The 22,105-nt window shown below is 37.9% G+C and overlaps 1 protein-coding gene across 6 annotated transcripts in view; it reads left to right on the top strand.

Annotated features, from left to right (window-relative positions):
- Bbx (BBX high mobility group box domain containing) overlaps window positions 1-22,105 on the top strand; it is a 241,937-nt gene that overhangs the window by 106,776 nt on the left and 113,056 nt on the right. For 4 of the 6 annotated variants that reach the window (XM_036203550.1, XM_036203547.1, XM_036203546.1 and 1 more), the window contains exon 3: window positions 4,229-4,342. The exons of the other annotated variants lie outside the window; for them this stretch is intronic. The gene's annotated coding sequence lies outside the window, so the exon portion shown is untranslated. The remainder of the gene's footprint in view (window positions 1-4,228; window positions 4,343-22,105) is intronic. 6 annotated transcript variants of the gene reach the window in all.

Genomic DNA, 22,105 nt, shown 5'->3' with positions numbered 1-22,105 from the left:
TGTGTGTGTGTGTGTGTGTGTGTGTGTGTGTGTGTGTGTGTGTTATTATTACTTCTTGAGACAAGATGTAGCTCTGGATGACCTGGAATGCTGGTCATCAGGCTGGCCTCAAACTCAAAGAGATCTGCCTGCCTATGCCTCCTGAATACTAGGATTAAAGGCATATGTTACCACACCTGGCTGTATATATTTTTATGCTTTATAATTTTTTCCAGCATTATTTCTACAGTAGCCTTTTAAATATAAATATTCATTTTTCCTATTTAATATATTAAAGAACTGGAAAAACTCAGGACACTTAAGTTTCTTTGAGCTTTTTGACTAGTAAGTATACAAAACTGGGATTCATCTCTAGTCTCTTTGACTTTTAGAGACTCTATCCTCTACATGCCCATGCAGTTTTTTTATGTGTTTGAAAGTTGAGTTTCACGTTTGATGGCAACATGTACACCCCGGAGTGGAAGCAAACTGCCTCATTGTTCTCTTCTCTGTCAGCCTAGAAGAATGCACTGGCACTTCATTTGCTCCGGTGACCACACTGGTGTTTGTTTTGGCTGACTAACTCAGTTGCTTTATACCGTTACATATATTGTTGTTGTTGATCTTGTTATTGTTGCATTTCATAAGAGAGGAACTTGCTCTGTAATCTAGCAGAGCCTTAAACTTGAAATCTTCCTGCCTCCTAAATGCTGGAAGAGCAAGTGTGCATCACCCTGCCAAGCTAAGGAAGATTTGGTTTGGTTTGGAATAGGCTCTTACTATGTAGCCAAGCTATCATCTAATTTAAAAATCCTGATGCCTCAACCTAAGTGCTGGGATTATAGGCATGTACCCATGTTCTCTTACTTTTATGTATTTTTAATTTTAAATAAGCTTGATGAAAGGTAGCTATATTTCATAAACATCTTGTTATAAAATTCATTCTTACCATGTAGATTTGGTTAATGTTTTATTTTGCATATTTAAAAATATTTAGTATTCATACATACATATATTCTAATTTGATCAAATTGGCCTTCCATTCTCTTCCCTCCCTCTGTCTCCTCACCCAATGATACCCCATTGTTTCATGTACTCTTTTTTAAAATACCTACTGAGTCCATTTATTGTGCATATATGTGTATGGTTTTGAAACTATCAGTGGGGGCATGGGTAACCTCTTAGAGCCCGAGAAAACTGGCTCTTCCTCCCCCAGCAGTCATCAGGTGCCAGTTGTGCCCCACCACTGAACATTTGGCCGGCTTGATCCTATTCAAGTCATGTGCATGTAGTCCCAGCTGCTGTCTTTGATTTGTGCTGCCACGTCCAGTAAATACTGTTTCATTGCAGGTGACTATTCCTTCTGGCTCCTACAGTCTTTCTGATCTCCTCTTTTGCATTATCACCCATGCACTAATTACAGGTGTGAAGATAAGAACTTGGGGGCACTATACTGCTATTTCTGCTTAACAGTGTAATAGTACTAGATTCTTCCTAGGGTTACAGTATTTAATGTACATCTATTATTTGTCTATCCTTCTATTCCCCATCAAGTCTACTTAAATTTTATCGTGTTGAAAGTAAATCTTATCACCTCCCAAATACTTCACTTTATTTATCATTAATTATAGTTCAGTATTCATATACAGGTATTTTCTTTTGATGTAAAATCTGCATTTACTGACATGAGCAAATATCTGCAATCCATTGATGAATGATGAATTGTACACCAGTGGAAACCGAATCCCAATCATCATATAAGACTCTGAAGTGCCTTTTTTAGTCCTTTTTTTTTTCTTTCTTTCTTTTTTTCTTTTTAGATGCAGGAAGTAAGGCATAGAAAGTTTATCTGCCCTGTTTACACTGGTGATTGGTTAGCAGAACTGGGATTCAAACTCTACAAATTTGGCTGCAGGGCTTGCACAGGTAACCACATTGCACTGCCTGTAGATCATCCGTACATACTGATATATCTATTTACATTCAATGCACAGGTAATGCACATTTTAATGTAAATGTGTAGACACAGAAACTGATACACTGGCTTTAGTGAGGACAGAAATGATATTCTAGAAATGCATTAGTTCCTCATGACACAGTAATAGAAATCAAGAGGATCATTTTACTGTGACAAAGAAGTTCCCTTCTCAGAATATAAGGGTGAATCACTGCCTGGTGACTGTCTTTGGCATCTTTCCTAAGTATTTCTGCCATTTTGGTAAAGTGATAGTGAATTTTGTAATGATAATACTGAGGTCCAGGAAAATCCCAAAATACCATTAAAGAAATTAAGGTAAATTACACTCAGTATTTTGCACTAAATAAGTTTTTGCTTATTATAATTAATAGAAAAGTGTTCACCTATGTGTGATGTATATAGTACTACTTACTTTTATACCCCAGGCTTCAAAATAAGAGGATTAACTATTTTAGAATTCATATAGTTATGAAGTTTATAAAAATTTCAACATGGGGACTGACTAGAATTCTTTGGTCTTACCAAACAAAATGCATAAAAGTACAAGGATCAGAAAACATTGTATTTTTCAAAACTGGGAGGTTTCAATACTTAAGTAGGCCATTTCAGTAAAGCCTCCCTACCCTGTTTTCTTTCTGTATTCTGTTTATTCCACAAAGCTTACATTAAAAGCTGATTAAGATTATTTTCTCAGTATTCAAACAATGAAAAGGCTGCTCTCCTGACGTTTGAAAAATAACCCCAAGTATTACCCCAAACTGCCTTTGAAAAAGCAGCATGTAGTTAGTAAAACCTAGCCAGTCACTAGAGGGCAGAGAAGCACTGTACTTTTGCCTGATTTGAAATTTTCTGTTTTAAAAATTGCTGAATGTGATAGAAAAATACATTGATGCACATTTGAAGAGAAGGTTTGTTCTTTTATTTGTTTGTAGTCTTACTGTCTTGTAAAGTCCAGTGACGTACTTCCCACTTGTACTGAAGGAGTTTTTCTGGCAGTTGCATTGACTGCCTGAAGGGTATGGTTATTTAAGAGTTGAAGTATTGCTCAAGAGGAAATACTGGTGGTTACAAAGAGTGTGATCATTTGCACAGGAGTATCCTGAAATAGGGCTGCAGTGTAGATGGGTAGGTGCAGCTATGAGACAACTCTTTCGCATTGCTTGTCTCTGAGAATTCACTGAAATGGGGTGTGGTTTTCATTTTCTGGTCAGCTGAAATATGTTAGTAAATATGTCATGAAATATGTTAATTAGTTAAGACCTTGAAATTTCAGAGTTGTAAAAGCAGATGAATGACTTCTAGCTCTTTCTAAAACCTTTCTTACTTATTATTCATTTACTTATTTATTTATTTGTTTATGTGTTTGTTTATTATTTATCAGGGTAGGGTTTCAGGGTAGCCCTGTCTGTCCTGGAACTCACTACGTAGCCAGGCTGGCCTCGAACTTGGAGATCCACCTGTCTCTGCTTTCCAAGTGCTGGGATTAAAGACATGTTCCACCACTACCCAGTCTAAAATTTTTTATATTTCATCTGATGACTTCAGTCAATTTTGTTTATGTTATAAATTTTCTCCTTCTGTTATACTTTTATTCTGGTTTGTTTTTTCTGGTATGTTTAAAACTATTCTTAGTGATATACCTTGTTCATTGTCCTATAGGACAGAAAAAATTACCTTAAATTAGGTAGTATTTGAATTTTATTTAATAAAAATTTGTGCTTATTTAATATATCTTTTTAATAGGAACAACACAGGCTATCAGGAAAAATACTGGAGTTTGGAATCAGATTTGGTTCTGTAGTTTTTCGTTTGTTTGTGACCTTGGGCAAGTCACATTACCTCTCTGGTTTTCACATTCACAATTGGAAAAATGGTATTTTTCTTGTTTGAGGCTAGGTTGCTTTGAGGATTGTGTGTGGACCTAATGAAGATAAATGTTAAAAACAAAAACAAAAAACAGTGAAGATAAATGTTGATTGGGGAGATACTTGTTCAGGGAAACTGGAACAGTTACTTTTGAACAGTATTACTAGTCTAATATCACAAGGGCAACACTGCTTCATAAATAATACCACAAATGAGGGCTCCAAACCAAAATCCAGGTTATAATTGATTACAGTCTTCTTCACTGTCTCTGACTTTCTTCCTGCTTAATCCCCGCAACTCTGACAACCTTCAGCTCTGTATTTCTATCCTCTGGTTATCTTTGTGTTCTCCCTCTCTGTGTTTCTCCTGACTGTCTCTGGTCTTTCTCTGTTTTTCTTGTCCCAGGCACCCTCAGGAAGACCCCAAGCCTCTAGCAGATGATATCAACTCCAGCATGTTGTAGATGTGGAGGATTCCCTGGATTATTGAGAAATACCAGAGGCGAATTGTTCCACTGTAGTAAGTCAATCAGCATTTATATAGTAAGTTAGAGTGCAGTGTGAAAGACACAGGCTTGTCCTTCTTGGTGCACATAAGACAAATTTGTAAAGCTGACAATTATATAAATGAGTTTTTTTTTGAGTTTATATAAATTGATTTTTTGCTAAAGGGGCATACAGTTAATGCTTCATAGAAATCAGGTGATATTAAACAAATTTCTTGCATGAATTTAAAATGTGAGTTTGAAATATGAATGGAAGAACAACAAGGAGAGTGTGGAAGTCATTTGTGGAGGGCTTTGGCCAGTGTGCTCATTTGCCTCAGGGACTCTATTGTTATGGTAATCAAATGAGCTTGATAAATGTTGGCCAAGCAAAACTTAACTTGTAATTCACTTAGAGAGAAAAGGTAGGTCAACATGGTTCTTGTTGTCACTTTCAGAACTTTGTATTTAGGCTAAACTGTGACTATGGTTAGTAAGAGAGTGTCATAATGAAGCTAGCAGACTCTTAGATTGTTCATCATACAAAGGTGAAATAGAGAACTGTTTTATTTTCATCCTGGACATAGTTTTTCTGTTGTATTTACCTAGTATACATACTGTTCGGATTTGGATACATATTAAAATCTAGTGCTGCTAGCTGTGTAACGCTAGGCAACTACTAAACAACACAGCATCTCAGTTTCCTTATATGCAAATCGCAATTGAAAGTATTTACCTCAAACAATTGTATGAATTAAAGGAGATGATTTTTTATAATGTTTTAATTACACAGTCCTTAAAGATACTTAAAAATAACTTTAAACTTGTTTGTTAAAATACTAGGTTGTTTCTGACAGTTTTCTAAACATAGCGGTTTCCCCAGAGTTCTTACAAAACACTGTATGGACAGGGAATATGTGTAGCATGGAACTGAAGTGTGAAGAATAATATGAGCATGAACATAATGATTGAGTACCTATCCTGGCTCGTGAAATAAACATTGCAGTGTCTTTGTAGTTCATTGTGTGCTACCTTGTGAATGCTGGACATAGGACTTCCATGCTTTTTTTGAGTGGTTTTTACTCATTTTTTTTGTTCTGATCATTTATTCATGATCAGAGCTGTTTACAGCTTTTCATTGTGTGAAAATGCCACCTTTAACTTTCTTTGATGCCTGTTGAGGCTGTCACCGTTCAGTCCGTCCGTCTGTCCGTCTGTCCTTGTGTGTGTGTGTGTGTGTGTGTGTGTGTGTGTGTAGGTATTAGTGTGTTTGTATGCATATATGTATGTGTATAGGTGCATGAATGTGTGTGTTATTTGGGAATAAAAACTGTAGAAGAAAAGTTCTGAAAAGTTCCACAGATTTCTGCTTAGGTCCATACTGTTTCTTTGTGTCTATGCAGAACTGCTGGGTCAAAGGTATGCCCAATTTCAAAACCTATAAAATGATGGGTTTGTTTTCATAGACTTTGTTACAAATTTCATGACTTTGATTTGCATCAGCAATGCCATTACTCCCCCTCTTTGTCTTCAAGTTCTATGAAATTGTTATATTTCTCTTCAGATTATTACCACATCTTTGTGTCCTCTGAGGTATTTCTGTTTGAGGGGCATAATTTTAAAAAAATGATTGATTTTTGCTGCAACACTATCTTAACAATAAGCTTGATGATCCTCATTAAGTTAGTTCTGCTGGAGAAGAGGCTTGTGTCTCTGTTGAGCGGTAGTCACTGATCCTCTCTAGTCAAGTTGAGTGAAGAAATCCTCAAATGGCTGTGGATGTTTGCTCAGCAGTGGCTTTTCTACAATATAGTGATAATACAGAGCTCATGATGAATGAGAAATGTCAGCTGTTGACTTCTCAAGACTGTGTGCAGAGAAATGTGTGTGTGTGTGTGTGTGTGTGTGTGTGTGTAGATAGTGACACACAGAGGATTTCTTGCCCTCCACAGTGATTTAAGCTTGTGTGTTGTTTGCCTCAAGGAAGTTCTAAACCGTTGAGCATAGGACTCCAGGTGTACTTGCCAGTCTCTCTATTTATGTCTTTCAGCTACTTTTCATTTTCTTAGAAATTCTTCTGGTATCACATTTTTATACAATTCATTCCAACTTTAATATCCAAAGTTGTTCTTGATTTGTGATATGAGTAGTACTCAGTGGTCTATCATTTTAGCTGACAGTATCAATGTTTCACCTCTTAACGGGCACTGCTTATGCATCTGCATTCTGAGGCTCCTGGGGAGGGATATCAGGATTTAATCTACTACGGTTGTTTAGTACTTAAATAGTTAATAGTTGGTTATTGAACACATAAAAGAAAGCTGTAAATGCACTATGCACTCATATATCAGTCCTCAGCAACAAACATTTCACTAAATGTCTTGGGATAAATGAGTATTAAAAATGGTTCTGATATTAAGTGGCCATGTTAAATCACAAGCAAATATTGTGATCTTGAACTTCACTCTTGAAAAATATATGTCTTCTAATTAAGATGCAATATAGTTGCTGTTTGTCTGGGCACCGTATTGGCAGCCTTAATATGTAGTTCTAATTGGGCTTTAGGTCCATATTTACAGCACAGCAACCAGCTTCGTTATGTCTCATGACCATAACACACAGGACATTTGTTGGACTTCCCTTTCTCTCTTTGCTTAGGACTGGTTCATTCTAGAGAAAGAATACATTTTTCCCCTTTCTAAAGCAAGTATAATAAATGCCTTTGACTTTCCTACTTCATTCATCAGAGCTAGAGATTGAGTTTTGCCCTCTTGCCTCTACTTCTTACCCCCATCCCTGTGGTTGTGACCAGAGTGATCCATCTTGCCTTTTTTTAACTTGCTGTACCACTAATCCTAGGCCTTTGCTCACACTCTATTTACCATTTTTGAATTGTATTAGCCTTTCCTGGAGGTGATGGGTCTGTGTATCTGTTGCTGGAAGCAAGCTGTTCCTGGCTTTCTGCACTGGTTCTTTCTTCCAATTCTTACGTGATAACAGTTTTCAAACAAGTTTTGTTGGTAAGCTCCTCTGAACTAAGCACCAAAAATACAAGGTGCCACAGATCAGGCTGCAAAGGATAGGGCATACCTTAGCTTTCTGTATACTGTAAGCATCTCACCGGGTCCCAACGGAGGGCTCAGTATTTGACCTTTAGCCCATATCAGATGGTTCCCTTTTGACCTTTAAGGACAGAAAATAACCTGATCTCATTAATGTTACTTATCTGCTTTTTGAAATCTCCATGTGAAGTCTAACAGTGTTTACATTAAAGCGAAGAATTAGTTAGGCAAGGGGAGTTTGTACATTTTGTTTAATGTACAAAATAAAAAAAGGGTGAAACATTTAATGAAGGATTTATTTTTAATAAACTTCACCATATCTAAATCAAGCTTGGAATTGAAAAAAAAAACATTAGTTTTTCCTTTTTAAATCCCAGATTACTTATCATTGAAGGTGTAGTTGATAGCCTCCCCCCTGTAGCCTTCATGCACTGAAAACACCTGAGATCTGCTAGACTGAACAGTTATGTATAGTTCTGGATAGGAAGCCAGATGGTGAGCGTCTTCCTTTACCAACTGCTTACTTAACCAAACTCAGGTGGTCAGTTTTCTCAAGATGTGGTTAGCCATCCGATCTGAAGAACAGATTAGTTTTTCTTGCTAAGGAGTGCAAGGAGAAATGAATGCTTTTGTGCTCGGAAAAGAAAAATGGGAGAAATTACAAGAATTGACAATTTTACTGACAGGAAAATGCTTTGGTAACCGCTCTTTTACTGTCTCTTTGATCAATGTAATGTTTGACCTCTTAAGTATGCACATTAATATTTCAAATTATCAGTATTAGTTTCTATTCTACTATTAATTCACTTAGCATTTTATTAATTTAGTTAGGCTTCACAGTGTTCCACCAAACCTACAGCTGTAATTTAGTATTTTTATTTTAATTTAATATCTTCTGAGAGAGAGACATAGCCCCTGATTTCAACTGCAACAAATATTAAAAATAAACTAATATTATTAACAGTTGAGTGTCCATAAATATAGTGGAGAGATTAATAAATATATAAACTTTTGATAGAAAATTTTCTTTCTGAAGGAAGATAGAAGTGCTAAGAGTAAAATTCCAGTTATGTATTTAATTTTACTCTGATTTTATGGCTGTTATACAGCAAACATGGAAATGAATATAAAAGCTCATTGTTGGTCTGTATGTAATTATTCAAAAAATTATGCCAAAGGTAGATTTATCTGTATTATTAAAAAGCATTTGGTAGTTCCTTCATTTTGTTGAAGAGTTCACATATGGGTAAAAAAGCCACAAAGAGAAATGAGCAGTGAGTTTGTTTTCTTGGAGTTAATTTTCCAATGTTACAATTTATTCTTTTACTTGTAAAATCTACATTTCTAAAAGGCTGCCTTGGTCTCATTAAGTAAGAAATAAATCCTGGAGAACAGAGAAGAGGGCACCTTAAGATTGATCATTGTTCTGGGGAATCAGTGTCCTCAAGGATGCTCGCCTGGACACCAGCACATTTGAAAAAGGGGTTTCTTCTGCATGTCTGCCAACCCGCTTCCTCCTAACTCTCTGATTGTGTATGTTTCTTTCATACTCAGCCAGCTGACACTTAACTTCCTTTCTCTGTGTCTGCCAAGCACTGTGTCTCCTTTGAATGGTGGCATCATTGCCCGTAGGTTAAAGTCTGCTTTGAGCCTAGAGGAATTTTGGCTGCTTTTGAAAAATCCAGTTATGGTTATTTGCTGTTGGTTAACCCTTTCACAGCACCTTTAGATAGGTGTGTTATAATTAGATAGGTGGTGGGATTGCCTCTGTGAATCCCCCCCCCCCCTGTTCTGCTCGGTAAACAAGGTTTTTGTTTTTTGTTTTTGTTTTTTTATCACTTAGTAACCTACTAGCTGCTAAGAACCACATTTGACCCAGGGAAACCAGTGTTCTGAAAATCTGAGTCAGACAGCCTTTAGATTTGGGTTGTCCTAGGAGTTGCCTGTCTCCCTCAATCGGATGTTGAGGTTATATGTATGTGAACCTTTGCTCCAATTTTTATGTGATGGCTAAGGATTGGAACTGAGACCTCATGCTTGTCTGCAAGTCATCTCCCTCGCCTGTATGTTTTTGAGAGAATTAATAAGAATAAAATGAAACTTGCTTTTGAAAGGGATGATAATCTTGGTTTAACTAGTTTGCACTTAAAAATATACTATAGGGGGTTGGAGAAGTAAAGTTCAGTTTCTGATACCCAGTGAATTATCCATTACCGACACTGGCAGCATGTCCACCTTTTTTGTTTTGTTTTGTTTCTGCATTCTCTGTACAAGGCATTCTGGTAGGGTTTCTAGGAGATAGAGTTCTATTCTTCCTTCTTCTTAAACTGTTACTAATTTTTTTTGGGTTACTTCTTCCTAAAAGCAATTTCTCCTGAAGTATTGTTGAAGAGTATCTATAGGTTTCAGATTGGTATTTAATTCTTAAATATGTTAAATGAATGCCATTTTGTTGAATAGATTTCCCCCCCCCTTTTTTTGCCTCTTATTCATTCATTCATCCATCCATCCATCCATCCATCCATCCATCCATCCATCCATCCATTTATTTATTTATTTATTTTTACAACCTGCATTTCCTCCAACAAAAGTGCCATTAGGTTCATAAACAAGATGCAGCTGTCTGAAATATGTTCATTGATTCAGCTGAGCATCCTGCAGTTACTCAACAAAAGTTATTTGATTTGGGGGTAGTGTCAAGAAATCAAAATAAGCCATTCACATTCGGTTGTGGCAGCTCTAATAAGTGTTTGTACCTATAACTGCAAGTCTTGGTCACATGTAGTGCATGCTGATGTTGAGCTTTGCAGAGATTTGAGCTCACTGTGAGACTGTTAATAAGAGAGGCAAGAAACAGAGACCAGTGTTTATTCTGAAGTTTTGATCCCCAAAGGAGAAGTCAAATCTTCATTCAAGATTGACTTGTGAAAACAGACATCAATATTATAACTTAAGATGAAGGGGGAAAAATCTGTTTATGTTATTTAGTGAAAAGCAATGATACTTTTCTTTCACCAAAGAAAATCAAAGAATGAAATGGACAAAGCCAGAAGCACACTGAGAATGATGTCCCAGAAGACTTTTAGGAACTATAAAATTGAGTGCAGCAGTATAAAACTATTCACACATTTTATTAGATCCATATAGAGCTGCAAACTGATGGTCTCTTTGAGAAACCAGTGTTGTAAATATGTAGATAGGGAAAAAATATTAAGTCCCCAGAGTAACTGGATGTTCACAATGGAATGGTGCACTGAAGTAATAAATAATATATGTAGAAATGCAAGTTAATTTAAAGATTCAATTTTTCTATTTTTTTTCCTTGAAGCCTTTACTTGTGATTCTTCATCTCTGATAGCCAAAGAAAGATTAATGTGTTTGGGGAAATTCTAAATACCAGCTCCTGACTTGTACTGAGGCCTTATTAAAACCTGGAACCTTAGAAGTGCTGCTGTTCATTTGGTCATTCACAGAGGAGTGATCTTACAGCTATGCTGTGGAACTGAGTGTCAGCTCAGATGCCTCGGCTTCCCTTGTGTGGGACTCTAAGGACCTCTTCACCTGAGCTTCCTGAGTATAAAATAAAGTGATCGTTTTACACATTCACACATGGTTCAGCACAAATTATAGAGGAAGGAGTGTTCTTATGTTTAAATTACAGTCTGCAAAGTAAATATTGTTCAGACTTGATCTTTTCATAGAAAAATCCTCCATGTGTACTTTGAACTGAAGGGATCTAGGTTAATATGACACCAGTCTTCAAACATAAAGTAAACATGCTGATCCCGGGTAAGACCCTAAGTGGGAAGCATTTGGTGACCCTTTAGAAACTTCATTCAAAGTGCATACTTTTGAAATTGTGTTGTACTGTGTGGGCAGTTCTTCAAGATGACATTTAAGTGTAATGTTATTTAGTGGCTGAAGTAGTAAATCCTATGAGAAAGCAGCTGAAATGAAGGAGAATTAAAAATATGTTTGCTGTTGTGTTACAGTTCACCATAGTACAGTGTATCAAGTTAATTTAACCTTTCTTGGAGAATATTAGGTTCCTATGATAAATTTTATCCAAAAAAGTTCTCACATAGTAATTTTCCTTTTATCAAATGTCTGTCATAGCAATGGGTGCCCAGTACATGTGGTGGTCATACTCTGTGACAAATACCTGAGAAGAAAATACTTACAAGGAAGAAAGATTTATTTTGGCCCATGGTTTCAAAGGCTTAGTTGGATGTGTGCTTGGTCTCATTGCCTTGGGCCTGAGGCAAGGCCAAGCATCCGAGGTGGAAGAGGCTGGAGGTAGCAGAGTTGCTTCCCACAAGCCACCTGGGCAGCAGAGGCCAGAGGGGCGGGACAAGGTGTCTCTTTAGGACACGCCCATTAGCCTACTTCCTTTGGCTAGATCTGATCCCCCCAGTTACAGCATTTTATGAGTCCATCAAGAATTTAATCTGTTGACTAGGTCATAGCCCTCAGAATCCTATCGCCTTGTGTCCAAGCCCTAATTTATTTTTTAATGTCCAAAGACTGTCATTTTAGCAAGGTTATTTTAATGAAATAGGATTTTGTACTTTGTGAAAAACATCAGTGATTTACTTTTTAAAACAATACTAAACTTAAATTACCTTAAAAATGTAGCTTTATGGTTTTCTCAGTGATGAATGAAAAGGAGTTTCATGGAGGGTTTTGTACTCAGCCCAGCTCTCCTAATGTTGAACTTGTTCTGCTGCTTGAGCAGATTTCTTAAATTTTTTTTTTTTTTACTTGAATTTATTTCAGTGAGGAAGTTAAGTTAGATATTCTGTAAATTTTATTCTAACTCTGTAATTCTATGATTGTTTCAGGTGAAGAATAGGAGATTTAATTTGTTTTATATTGCTATAACAGAATGCCACAGTCTGGCCAATTTATAAAGAAAATAATTTTTTCCATGGTCCTGAAGCCTGGGAAATTCAGGTGAAGATGCTAGTGTGTGACAAGGTCCTTCTCTTCTCTTCATCCCGTGGTGCAAGGCAAGGGAGTGAAAAGACTGGGTGCACCAGAGAGGAACAAAAGATAGTCAAAAGCAATTGCTTTAATCCTCTCTGAAGGTAGTGAATTCACTCCTTTAGTAAGGACATCAGTCTAGTCAGTGAGAACAGGAGAATTTTATTTTAAAAATTGTTAATCCTACACTTGAATTGGGAATAAGTTTCCAACACATGCAGTTTAGGGGTCAGAATCAAGCCATAGTATGGTTCCAAAGAGGTTGAAACAGTCTTTGTGTGTCTACTAGATGGTGTTAATAGAGACAAGGAACCTCACAGTTTTTAAATTAAAAATACCTTTCTTTATTTTTAAAATTAAAATATAATTAAATCATTTCCTCCTGCCTGTCCCTTCCTTGTGCCTCCTACCCCAGGTTCCCTCAGGTTCATGGCCTCTTCTTTAATTGCTATTGTTGCATTGATATGTAAATACAGCCTGCTAAGTCTTATTACTGTTGCTTGCATGTATATGATTTCAGGGATGACCACAGTAGTGTAATCACAAAATGTAAAGTTAATCCTTCTTGACTTACATCTGATGTAATTGGATCCAAATCATGAATGCCGTTTCTGTTTTCCACAAGAAGGCAGAATTTATTGGTGCCTTATCTTCAATCCCTTTAAATTAGAAATAAATGGTAAAGAGCCTGGAAAGAGGCGTCAACCTGTGCATACATGACTGCTCTCTGGCCGCATAACTGGTGCTAGAAATTTCACCTTTTGGTGTGACTTTAGTCTTTAAATAAGTGCCAGTACCACCTTTGACCCGGAAGGATGAATGGGCGTGTCCTACTGCTAGTCCCGCACTGTGTAACTCACTGTATCACTGGCCTTTTAATTTGTCACAGATTCCAGGTATATCATAATTAAATAAAAAAGACCCTTTACTGCAGTGTTAAACTTTCATATCATTTGAAAGTTCTTGGACAGGAAACCTTTGCTCTAGTAATGACTTTGGACTCTGTGTGTTCAGCAGGATGACTGATCCAGTGTATCGCTGCCAAGAGCGAGGAAGACATGGCGAAGTGCGGTGTGTAGAGTAGCTTTGAGTCACCCTTCCCTTTGGCAGCGGCTGCAGGCCTGTGGCAGCAGTACAAAATCTGTGTACTTGCACATTTCAAAGCTGCTTTTCTTAGGCTCCCAGAGCAGTTTGTATAGAGGTGGAGCCAAAGGAAGATGTCTACAGACAGTCTCAAATCAATTCCCATGTAACCTACAAAGGACCCCTTTGAGACTTGTCTTATCACTGTGTTCCCCAGACTTCTTTTAAAGCTGTTGCAGGAGAATTGTGTTTGGGCTGTGCCTAATAAATCTTACTGACCTGAAATCGGTGTAAAGTATCTTCCAGATTCCAACTGTAGGATTACTTAGATTTGGAGGGACAACTTCCTCAAGGACCAGATAGGTGAACCTGAGTTAGAGGTAAGTAAGATAGCCAAGGCATTCGTATGCCTAGAGTTAGTATTGCATCCAGATTTATAGATTTCTACTTGATGTGTATGTTTACTGTGTCAGAATCTGGTTCTGTGAATACCAAGGCATAAATTGCAAAATAACAACCATCAGGATTTTAGCCATAATGTGAAAGTTAAATATAAGTGTCAGCTGCTCCAAAGGCATGCAGGAAAGACAGAGTGCAACAGGAACCAGTACAAGAAGAAAGAATGTGTGGTTTGTCTACCTACTCTGAGAGATGATGGGAGAGAAAAGATGTCACTTTATAGGCTGCGCTGCTCCCACATTTACAGCAAATTTAAGGACCATGTTGATGGAAAACAGAAATGGCTCCTTATGCCCATTTATCGAACCACACAGATCCTCACTTTTATAACTGATGGGCTTGCTCTGGAAAGCTGCTTCATCCCCTTCCCACTGCTGTGATGATGGAGGATGGCACAGTAACTCTAAGTAGCAGTTCCCTTGTGGTCCTTGTAGAACCAAAGTGTAGAACATTAAGGGTTTTCTTTGCTTCAGGAGGTTTTAATGAAAACATCTCATTTCTACTTGAAAAAGAATTAAAAAAAAAAAGTCAATGTGTGTGGGAGCCTACAAAGGTTTTCTAGTGAGATCTGAGCTTGCTTTACATAGCAGGGCTGCATTAAGGGATGGCTTGACCATGTGCATGGTCACCAGGTGGTTGGGATGGTCTGCACTTGGCTGTGCTTCGGGGGGTGTCTTTTGTTCCACCCCTTGGCATACCTTTAAAAACCCTTTAGAAGAGACAGAAGGGACCAGTGGGTTTTGACCGAAGCCCTCCCAAGGCTATCCTGTGTTTCTGTCTATCTCTCTCCTCTATATTTCTATCTATATCTTCCTCATTTCTCCCTGCTCAAGAGTACCATGGGGGAAAAAGTGGGTGCAAACCCCCCACAAATGTGGTTCAATGGAAAGAGTTCTATTCATGTGATCAAGAGATCCGAAGCTTGACTCTGCTTATAATTAGCTCAGTGTGCTTGAGCTTACCTTTGACGTCTGTAGGTCTTGTGTTCTCCTTTTGTAAATTAGATGGTACCCAGGAATTGTATTTGTAGTCCCATCTCCTATAAAATGAATGGTTTCACCTTTAAAAGAATAACTCCTTAAGCTGAAATTATTCTGCAAAGTGTAGCACTAGGATCAGTAGTAACAAATGCAGAAGTTCCCACAGAAATGAGTTGTGACAGGCTGCATACACACTTTTCAGAGTAGAGAGTCTTTCAAATAGATCATTAATTTTTGTATTACAATGTGAAAATATATATAATATCTAAAAAAGAAGCTTAATACATATTTGTATCATCTTTTAAAAAATATAACAAAACTACCATCCCCCTCTCATCCTAGTGAGCTTTCTGTGGCTGTGATAAAACACCATGACCAAAAGAAACTTGGGAAGGAAAGGGTTTATTTGGCTTACATGACTCAATCACAGTCCATCATGGAGGCAAGTCAGGGTAGAAACTGAAGCAGAGACTGTGGAGGAACACTGTGTACTGGCTTGTTCCATATGCATTGCTTAGCCTGGCTTCTTGTACAACTCAGGACCAGTTGTCCAGGGGTAGTACCACCCACAGTGAGCTGGGCCTTTGCCCAGTAATCATTAGTTAAGAAAATGCCCAGAGACTTTCTTACAGGCTAGTCTGATGGATGCAGTGCCTCATCTGATAAGTCTAGTTTTGTGTCAAGTAGACAAAAAAAAACAACCAGCATGTGCTCCAAACTTCTTCTGAAATAAACAGAGCTCAAGTATAGTCTATAACTGTGATAACTGAAGTAGATACTGCTTTTACCTCATGAAATCTAAATGTAAACGTTTGATTATGGAATAATTGAAGTGACTATTGGTCTGCTCTCTCAGCCTTCCATTTTGCCGTGTGTGTTTATGCTGTGTTCCTTTTAGCCTTAACTTCACTTTAACTGGTTATGACTTCTGTTGCTGCCATGCCTGCTGGTACAGCAAGGCCTTTGCAGCTGTGCTGCCAGAGACATGGCACCACCACTGATTTCTAACTATCAGATGTGGGCTGGTTAGCTCATGTTCTCCTATGGCATAGAGTAACAATTACCTTCCTAATGTAATTACACTTCTTGGTATAATAATCCCATATCATTAGCACTAGTAAATAAGAACATGTTTGTTAAATTGGCTCTCCTTTCAAACTATATGTGGGCCTTGATTTGTCTTCTCAGCATTTTAAATTCTTATTGTCCTGTTCTTGTCCTTGGGATGGTGGTATAGGTTCAACTTCAGATTTAATAGTAATATTGCCAATCATGTGTTTGTGTATGTGTGTGTCTTTTATTATATGTTTAGTCCAGTGAAGATCAGTAATTGGTGAGGAAAGGCTATGAGGGATGGCCACTCCTTGTGTAGAGGAACTTTTTACAGGATTATGTCATCGGAATTTAGTGTACATGAACAGAGAAACTTTACAAAACATCCACTAGATGGCACCTTATTATTGTATCCTAGACTTAGCCTGTGGCATTCCTGACTAGAGGGTGTAATTCAAATAGAAATCGTCTTGTCAGAATCTTGGTTGTTAATGAAAATTAAGAATTGTGTAAACTTTAAAAATCTTCTGACAATAGAAATGTTATCACAGCATATTTAGTAACCTATGCTAAATAGGGAACCTGCTTTCTGAATCATTTGAGCATTTGTAATATTTATGAAAACATAAAAGAGGAAATTGGTTACAATGACTATCACTTAGACAGTCTTGGTTTCTTTCAGATGTTGAACATTGTGCTTTAGCAGATATTGCTTATATTTTCTGTATGGTTCTAAAGTTCTTTATTCTTTCCCCTTCAACTATGTAGCCCAAGCTACCCCCAAACTCTGGATCCTTTTGCCTCAGCCTCTGCTCAATGATGGGATCATAGGAGAGAGCAAGTATGCTTAGCTTCAAATTCTTAAGGTTCTAAGTGCCTCTGGCCTGGTCTTCTGGAATATTTCCTATTCACTTTGCAAATTGTCAATACAAATAGTAATAATAATAGTACCTACAGGTTGGAGGTTAAACCTTGTTTAGCCTGTTGCAATTTTAAAGAGTTTATGCTTTATAGAAGCTTACAGTACACCCAGATATGTTTTTATCTTGTTTTATTTTTGAATTTTAGCCAAGGAAAAACTAGAAAGTAATAAAATTATCTAAAAGAACAAAAAATATCCCACTCATAATCCTATTATGTAGAGAGGATGTTATAAGTAGAGTATTTATTATTCTCCTGAGCCTTTAAGGCAAATATTTATTATGTATTTTTAAAAAATAGTCATAATTATTGTCACATATGGTCTGTCACTTTTCCCACTGTTTATTTAAATGTCTCTTAACAAGTGTATTTTTATACAATTCTTTGATACTGTAAGTTGTTGCTGGTGTTTTTTTGCACTGTTTGCTTTTGAGATGCGGTCTTATTTGCAGCTTGGGCTGGCCTGTTCTGTAGTCCTCCTTCCTCAGCCTCCTGAGTGCTGGCAGTGCAAGCAGGAGCCACCTTTCCCAAGTAGATTTTAGTTAGGTTCCCACTATTTCTATTTAGCTGTTTCTCTGTCTTTTTTTCCTACTGATTTTCACAGACAGAAGTATTTCTGTCTTTGTAGTACTCACTGATAACATTAAAAACAGCAGAGGTGATGCTTAGGCGATATTGTCATGAATTTGGTGCCAGCCTGGGCTCCATGGTGAGTGCCAGGCCAGTCTGGGAAAAGCTAAAGAACCTGCCTCAAGCAGCAGCAGACAAGCAGCTGAGCTAAGGCTGGCACATCCAGCTGTAATAGTTCTAGGAGTACTGATGTAAATGAGGCCACTAGCTAGGAGCTGCTAATTGTAGCTTATTCAAGTTGATTTGAATGTTTATGTTCTCTGGTTAATTGTAATGATTGTAACGGATCTTCATATGCACTTACTCTGTGGAAGCCACAGTTCTAAGCAGGAATATGACTAGGAGTGAAGATTTCTCTATAGTGACTACTGTTTCCTATTTCTATCTATAGTTTGTCAGGGTACAGAAAGATTAGATTATTTTTCCAAAGTAACACAGTGAGCAAGGAACCCAGGAACTGTGCATACAGGTTATGGATAAGAGAAACCCAAGAGTCTGTGCTGTTAAGTTTCAGGTCCAATCACACAAAATACCTGGTTATAGCAACTCGAGTTGAGCAAGTAATCTGGAGTTTCTTTCAAAGACATATTTAAGAACATGCATGGCCTTTATCTTTAGTTTCTGCTTTCTTTTTGTTTTTCTTTTTTCATTAACAACTTTCTTTCATACAATCAATATATTTTGATGATATTCTTTCTCTTCCAAATCCTCCTGGATCTTCCTACTTCCTTACTCACCCAACTTCATGTTCTTTCTCTCTCAAAAGCACAAGAAAACAGCAAGACAACAATACCAAAACAAAACATGAAACAAAATGTGCACACATAAACATAGGAGTTCATTTTGTACTGGCCAGCTGTACCTGGGCATGAGGCCTGCCCTGGTATGTGGTATATATACCCATGACACTCCATTAAAGAAAACGGATTTTCTCTTTCCAGTGGGTATTAATTGCCAACCGCTTCTCCATTAGGGCTAGGGCTTTGTGTCTCTTTTCCTTTCTCAGTGCTGGGATTTAGCCTGATTATCAACCTGTGCAGGGCATGCGCTTGCTGTCATGGTCTCTGTGAGTTCATATGTATATTGTCCTGTTGTGTTGGGAAGGCACTGTTCCTTGGAATCATCTACCATCTCTGATTCTTAGAATCTTTCCATCTCCTCTTCCTGAGCCTTGAAATTTATATATATTCCCTTCCTTTCTTTTTAAAAAAGATTTATTATTTTTATGCAGGCAATATTGTCATGAATTTGGTGCCAGCCTGGGCTCCATGGTGAGTGCCAGGCCAGTTGAGTTGCCTGCATGTATGTCTGTGTGAGGATGTAATTCTAGATTCCCTGGAACTGGGGGATTACAGACAGTTGTGAACTGCCATGTGGGTGGTGTGTGGGAGTCCAGCTCCCACAATTTCCCCAGTGTGCTCTTGAGGAGGGAGAAGTGAGAAATATTTAGATAGAAGGATAGAGGGGAGAGAGACAGATAGAAACACAGGATGGATCCTTATCCACCAGCCCTACTGTCTCTTCTAAAGGGCTTTTTAAGGGAATGCCAAGGACTGGAGCAAAGACCTCACCCTAGCCAAGTGCAAACCCTGCCAATCACCTAGTAACCACACACATGGTCAAGCCGTCCTCTAATGCAGCCCTGCTGGGTAAAGCAAGCCCAGATCTCACTAGGAATATTTATGGGCCTCCACAGTCGTGGGAATTGAACCCAGGTCCTTTGGGAGAGCAGCCAGGACTCTTAACCGCTGAGCCAGCTCTCCAGCCCAGAAATACATATATTCTAAAGATTTATATACTGCTTTCAGAATGGTGCTATGATACTTCCTACTGAATGTAAGGTTCTAAGTTGCAAAGTTTCTAAAATAGATAACCTAGATTTTTCTAATTATGCATGATGCAGCTCAAGTCTTCCTTTGTAAGGTGGCACAAACAATGTAAAATTTTCGGTATGCAATTATATGATGAATTAGTAATTTGATCAAGATTTAGTCTCAGATTTTGAGGAGTCTTTTATTTGTTTTGTTTTTTTATTTCTTGTATTTTGATACAGGGTTTTTCTCTGTAGCCCTTGCTGGCCTGGAACTCACTCTATAGACAAGACTTGCCTCAAACTCAGAGATCTGCCTGCCTCTGCCTCCCATTGCTGGGATTAAAGGTATGTGCCACCATTACCTAGCATTGAGTAGGCTTTGACACCATCTTTTCTCATCTTTGTCTGGGTTATATTGCCCTGAGTATAGGAATTACATGGTTCCCCTATTGCAGAAACATTTATTTAATGGACATTCATTAAACACCTAATATGTACCAGGTGTAGTAATAGCAGCAGGCATTTCCTGATGAATAAAATCCAGCCTCTTCAAAAAGGGCACAGTATATGGCCAGCAACAGGAAAATCTTAGGAATGGCAGGTCTTTTGCATTACCTGGTCACTTGCTTTAGCAATGTTTTTTTATAATAAGAAAAAAGTAGCAATTAATAACTATACTAAGAAACTTTGATCTGAGTTCTAGAAATAAGGGAAGCCTTAGGAGGAACCAGTGTATACAGAAATAAAATTTAAGATTTCAGCTGCTTCCTGCTGAACCAATATGAATAGCTGTGGCTAGAAGATGGTGAGACACCAACAAGGGAGCCCTGGTTTTAGATGACAGAAGATGAAGAGCCAAATCTTTTCTGTTTGACCACATAAGCTTTTTGATTCTTAGAATAGTCTGGAAAATGTATACAGAATAGAGGTGAAAAGTGGTATACATGTACAGTAACATAAAAGTAGACTTTATCAACATATCTGAGCTCCCTATTTTAATTGGAGTTGAGATAGACAAATGCACTGTCTTTGATTATACCTTTTTTCCAAGACAAAATGTCCCCAAATCTAAATAGAGCTTTAGGGGTCCAGTATTTCTACAGAGGCCAAGGAGCACAAGTGGTATGGTCATAGAAAAGGAAGAGTGGTTTCCATGTACAATGAACAGTTGATTGATGAGAGAGCCAAATCATGAAGGCATTAGGGCTTTGCTGTACCTGACAGTGTCATTACCCTGCTGGAAGAAGGAGCAGAGAGGAGGCCAGTGTCCAGTCCGAAACCACTACTGATTTTATAGTTTGGGGAGGTTATCTGTGCTTGTTTATGTAAGGCCTCTGCAGTTACTGACAGGGCCTTCAGGCTTGCTGCACATACAAGGAAGGAAGGAAGCACTGACATTTCATCGTTCATGCTAAGTCATTGTAAAATTAGTATAAGTTAAATGGAGATTTACAATTTGAAATAATCGTAGATTGGAATTTTATTGCTCTTTTGCAAATTTTAGAGTGGCATTTCGTATTTTAAAAATGACTCATCAGCTTTGCATTGTTCTGTTCATTAGTCACCCCAAACTTGTGTAAATATTCTTTCCCAGTAGATCCTGGAGTGTTCATCTTTGTGTGCTACTGCCATGATCTAGCAGAGGGAAAAGGGTTCATTACTTCCTATAGTTCTTACTAATGTTGCATCTCAATAGTGTAAATCTTAATGATAGTGCTAATAACAATGCTGATAATACAGTATGCCTGCTTTATGAAGAGCAAACCTATTTTGATAGCTCATAAATAAACACAAATATAAATATTAACTGAGACATTTTTATGACATGAGGATTATAAGCAATCATATTGTGTAAAAACTATGAAACCAATCAAGGACACCATAAGGATAGAGTGAATGAACTCCATGTATTCTTGAAATAACTGGGGAAAGGGAATTGTAGTGTTGTCATTAAGAGAAAAGCACTCCTAAAATTGCTTTTAAAAATAGTGCTAAATTATTTTCAGAATTGTAATTTTTATATAGTAGATGGTGCAGTGATCCCCAACTAGGTCCCATCACCCTCCAGGAAGTGAGACCTTGTCACAGTGATGGGGTAAGTGGGGTTTGCTTCATCCTGAGATTGGAGAAGGGACCTGCGGGATATGGAATGGAGCAGTGAGTAAAAAGGCCTTGCCAATAAAAACCTGTCCCACCAAGAATGGCAAAAGTGTCCCCACTGAGAAATACTGTTTAGCGTAGTATATATCACTCAGTTAAGTGACTTTAAATTTCTACCACTTGGACACTAAGGATTCATTCCATGTACATGAACAATAAGGTAGATGTGTTGGAATCCTGGTGAAAGTCTGGAAACTTCCACACTTAGTAGTTTACTAATTTAAATGGTCTTGTGTGTAATTTTACTCAGTAGCTAATCTAAGGGTCAGTTTTACTTCCCTGTGACACAACAGTCAAATCGGTGGGAGAGAACAGAGATAAATGCCCCAAATTTTATACCTGCAGATCATGAAAGTGAATCCAGACGCGTGGAGGAGGCTGTGTCCTCGGCAGCAGGGAACCATGTCCTCAGCAGCTGCTGAGCATGCTAGCACGGCAAGCATGCTGTAAAATGACAGCGTGTACTCCTCTTCTTCATAGCTGTGTACTGAACTGCAGAGGTAATCCTTCGGAAGGACAAGGAGGCCCATAAATGAATGTACTACATGTAAACGGACTGCATTCCTCCTTTTAAAGTCACATTAGTACGTTCATGAGACATTAGAAACAACTGAGAGAAAGATCTGAGGTACAAAGCTTTCTTAAGGAAGGAAC

The sequence above is a fragment of the Onychomys torridus genome, chromosome 12, assembly GCF_903995425.1.
Source record: "Onychomys torridus chromosome 12, mOncTor1.1, whole genome shotgun sequence".
Taxonomy (NCBI): Eukaryota; Metazoa; Chordata; class Mammalia; order Rodentia; family Cricetidae; genus Onychomys; species Onychomys torridus.
Note: the sequence above shows the minus strand (reverse complement) of the source record. Positions and strands in the feature narration are given on the sequence as shown.